At 46.6% G+C, this 4,746-nt stretch overlaps 1 pseudogene; it reads left to right on the top strand.

The window, feature by feature from the left end:
• Positions 1-555: 555 nt before the first annotated feature.
• Positions 556-694, top strand: LOC123171726 (uncharacterized; annotated as a pseudogene).
• Positions 695-4,746: the final 4,052 nt, after the last annotated feature.

Below are 4,746 nucleotides of genomic sequence, written 5' to 3'. Positions count from 1 at the left end.
CGTACGCCTTCACACCAAAACCTCTCTAGTTTTTACATGGTAATCAGAGCCTAACTCGGATTCATCCATGGCGAGCTCATCCGCAAATTCGTTCCCCTCATCTCTGTTTGCACACATCGCCACCGAGAAGCTTTCGAGAGGGAACGAAGCACTCTGGCGCGCCACCGTCTTCTCTGCCATCAGGGGGGACAGATGGCGGGCTTCCTCGATCTGGAGCAGGTGGTGCCGCCCATGACGATCGAGGTCACTAGCGACGATGGCAAGACCAAGTCCAAGGCCCCCAACCCGGAGTTCGGCACATGGTACGCTCGGGATCAGCAGGTTTTCTCCTACTTGTTTCCCACGCTACCACGTGAGATGGCCATCCAAGTGGCAACTTGCCACACCGCAGTGGAGTTGTGGAACATCGTGCAAGGGATGCTCACCTCGCATACCCGACCGCATTCTGTCAACGTCAGGATCGCAGTGGCGAATCTTCAGAAGGGCAACTCCACCATTACATAGTATGTTGGTAAGATCAGAACCCTCTGTGATGAGTTGATTGCCTCAGAAAAAAAGGTGGACGAGGAAGATGTGGTCTCTCACATCCTCGCCAGACTGGAGGAGGAGTTCGATCCCGTGGTGTCCGCCATGTTCTCACGGGTTGAACCTGTCACTGTCCCGGAGCTGTACTCGCAGCTTTTGAGCTTCGAGACTCGCATGAATCTTCGCGGGGGGTCCTCTCAGTCCTCTGCAAATGCTGCAACACGCGGGCGCTTCAACAAGCAGAACTGCAACAACGGGGGCGGTGGTGACTGCGGTCGCGTCTTCAACAACAAACAAGGCGGAGGCGGCGGTGGTGAGCACGGCCGAAACTTCAACAACAAGCCAAATGGCAGTGGCGGATGTGGCAATGCAGGAGGAAACGGCGGTGGCTTCACCAACAACTCTGCTGCCAAACCAACGTGCCAGATCTGTGGCAAAGTTGGGCACCTGGCATGGAAGTGCTGGAAGAGCGCTCGGCAAACATTGCTGCTCCCCAATACGGCGTAGATACCAACTGGTAAATGGACAGTGGTGCAACTGGCCATATCACCAGTGACTTGGAGAAGCTCACGGTCTGGGAGAGGTACACCGGCAATGAGCAAATTCACACCGCAAACGGATCAGGTATGGCTATTAATCATATTGGTCATACAACTATTTCTACCCTAGATCATGATCTTCATCTAAATAATGTCCTCCATGTTCCGAAGGCCACTAAAAGTTTGATCTCAGCAAGCAAACTTGCTATTGATAATGATACTTTCGTTGAAATTCACCCTTATTTTTTTCTTGTTAAGGATCTGGAAACGAAGAGGGTTCTCCTTCGCGGCAGGGGTAGGAGAGGTCTCTATCCCGTCAAACACATTGGGACAAACGTCAAGAAGCAAGTGCTAAGTGTCACCAAGCCATCTTCGGATTGGTGGCATCGACGTTTAGGTCACCCATCCTGCATTGTTGTTAGGAAGATCATTCGTGAAAATAAGCTCCCATGTGTCAGCAATGATGATAATAAACTTGTATGTGACGCCTGTCAAAAAGGCAAAAGTCACCAATTACCTTATCCTCACTCTATGAGTGAATCAAAATTTCCTTTGGAACTTATCTTTTCTGATGTATGGGGTCCTGCCATTGAAACCGTAGGTAGAAAAAAAATACTATTTGAGTTTCATAGATGATTTCAGTAAATTCACATGGATCTACCTTATCAATCATAAGTCTAAAGTTTTTCAAAAATTTCATGACTTTCAAAATCTTGTTGAAAGACAATTTGATCGAAAAATCTTAGCTCTCCAAACAGATTGGTGAGGGGAGCATGAAAAGTTGAATTCTTTCTTCACAAAAATAGGTATTTCCCATCATGTTTCTTGCCCTCATGTTCATCAGCAAAACGGGCCAGCTGAACGAAAACAGCGTCACATCGTTGAAGTTGGTCTATCCTTACTTGCTCAAGCCTCCATGCCCTTGAAATTCTGGGATGAGGCCTTCATCGCTGCTACCTATTTAATTAATAGGATGCCGAGCAAAGTCATAAACTTTGAGACTCCCCTCACTAGGTTAATTATTTGGTGAAACTCCAAATTATTCCTCTCTTCGTATATTTGGATGCGCATGTTGGCCGAACCTAAGACCCTACAACACTCATAAGCTCCAATTCGGGTCTAAACAATGTGCTTTCCTAGGGTACAGTAATCTTCACAAGGGTTATAAGTGCCTAGATATCTCTACAGGAAGAGTTTATATCTCTAGAGATGTAGTGTTTGATGAAAACATATTTCCCTTCTCCACGTTGCACCCTAATGCAGGTGCACGGTTGAGAGCTGAAATTCTGTTGTTACCACCGGAGCTCCTAAATCCTACTGATCAAGGGGATGATAGTGTTGATTATCATATGATTAATGGTTCTACTAATCATAGTAATGGTGCTGCAGGAAATAATGAAAAAAATGCGGGAGAAAATGGTGGTTTGCAACATGATTTTATGCGGCACATCAGTCCAAACCAGCCCAGCACATAACACGACGAAGATCCTGCTGCAGACGCTGATCCCGAGTGATCTGGCAGCGCAGGATCCCGCGCGCCTGCGGCGGCGGGCGCTGATCAGCTGACGCCTCCTGCTGGCGGGTCCGCGGGTGGCTTCTCCGTGCGCGACACGCGGCGCGAACACACTGGTGGGTCTAGTGGGACCGGCTTAGGCGTGTCGCCTAGCTCCCCCGCTTCCCCGCGCAATGATGACGCTGGTGGGCGGTCCCCACGGTGTGTGTCGCCCGTTCGCCAGCCTGTTCTGTTGCCCGTGCGGACACGAGATCCCACGCCCGACCAAAGGACAGTCGAGGGGGGTCGGCCGACCGCCACACGAAGAGAAGGATCTGCTGCAGCTACGGGATCGTCTGTGGTGGTTGATGATGTCGCTTGAAGCTACGTCGGTATTTCCCCAAAGAGGAAGGGATGATGCAGCACAATGGCGGTAGGTATTTCCCTCATATATGAAACCTAGGTTATCGAACCAGTAGGAGAACCAAGCAACACAGCGTAAACAGCCCCTGCACATAGATAAAAAATCCTCGCAACCCGAGGTGTTAAAGGGGTTGTCAGTCCCTTCCGGGGTACAGCGCCTCAAGATAGGCAAACGGATGTGAGATAAATTTTAGTAGATTGATAGATCAAACGCCAAACAAAATAAATAGAAATAAAACGCAGAAAGGTATTTTTGTATTTTTGGTTTAATAGATCTGAAAATAAATGTAAGGAAAAAGTAGATCGCAAAGGCAAATATATGAGAAAGAGACCCGGGGGCCGTAGGTTTCACTAGTGGCTTCTGAGAAAAATAGCCAACGGTGGGTGAACAAATTACTGTTGGGCAATTGATAGAACTTCAAATAATCATGACGATATCCAGGCAATGATCATTATATGGGCATCACGTCCAAGATTAGTAGACCGACTCCTGCCTACATCTACTACTATTACTCCACACATCGACCGCTATCCAACATGCATCTAGTGTATTAAGTTCATGGAGAAACGGAGTAATGCAATAAGAACGATGACATGATGTAGACAAGATCTATCTATGTAGAGATAGACCCCATCGTTTTATCCTTATTAGCAACGATACATACGTGTCGGTTCCCCTTCTGTCACTGGGATCAAGCACCATAAGATCGAACCCATTACAAAGCACCTCTTCCCATTGCAAGATAAATAGATCAAGTTGGCCAAACAAAACCCAAATATCGGAGAAGAAATACGAGGCTATAAGCAATCATGCATATAAGGGATCAAAGAAACTCAAATAACTTTCATGGATATAAAAAGATAGATCTGATCATAAACTCAAAGTTCATCGATCCCAACAAACACACCGCAAAAGAGTTACATCATATGGATCTCCAAGAGACCATTGTATTGAGAATTCAGTGAGAGAGAGGAAGCCATCTAGCTACTAACTACGGACCCGAAGGTCTACAAAGAACTACTCACGCATCATCGGAGAGGCACCAATGGTGGTGGTGAACCCCATCCGAGATGGTGTCTAGATTGGATCTGGTGGTTCTGGACTCTGCGGCGGTTGGATGAATATTTCGTCGACTCCCCTAGGGTTTTGTCAATATTGGGTATTTATAGAGCAAAGACGCGGTCCGGGAGGCACCCGAGGTGGGCACAACCCACCAGGGCGCGCCTGGGCCTCCTGGCGTGCCCTGGTGGGTTGTACCCTCCTCGAGGCACCCCCCCAGGCGCAGCCAGGGCCCATTATGTTCCTTCTGGTCCAAAAAAATCTCCATGGAGTTTTGTTGCGTTTGGACTCCGTCTGATATTGATTTCCTGCGATGTAAAAAACATGCAGAAAACAACAACTGGCACTTGGCACTATGTCAATAGGTTAGTACCAAAAATGTTATAAAATGACTATAAAATGATTGTAAAACATCCAAGATTGATAATATAACAGTATGGAACAATAAAAAATTATACATACGTTGGAGACGTATCAGCATCCCCAAGCTTAACTCCTACTCGTCCTCGAGTAGGTAAGTGATAAAAACAGAATTTTTGATGTGGAATGCTGCCTAACATGTCATATCATATTCTTTTCTTTATAGCATGGACAATTGGACTTTTATGTGATTCAAAGCAATAGTCTAGTTTTGACATAAAAATTTAGATACTCAAGCATATCAACAAGCAACCAAGTCTTTCACAATATCAATGGTAAAGTAAGTT

This window comes from Triticum aestivum, chromosome 7D, assembly GCF_018294505.1.
Source record: "Triticum aestivum cultivar Chinese Spring chromosome 7D, IWGSC CS RefSeq v2.1, whole genome shotgun sequence".
Taxonomy (NCBI): Eukaryota; Viridiplantae; Streptophyta; class Magnoliopsida; order Poales; family Poaceae; genus Triticum; species Triticum aestivum.
Note: the sequence above shows the minus strand (reverse complement) of the source record. Positions and strands in the feature narration are given on the sequence as shown.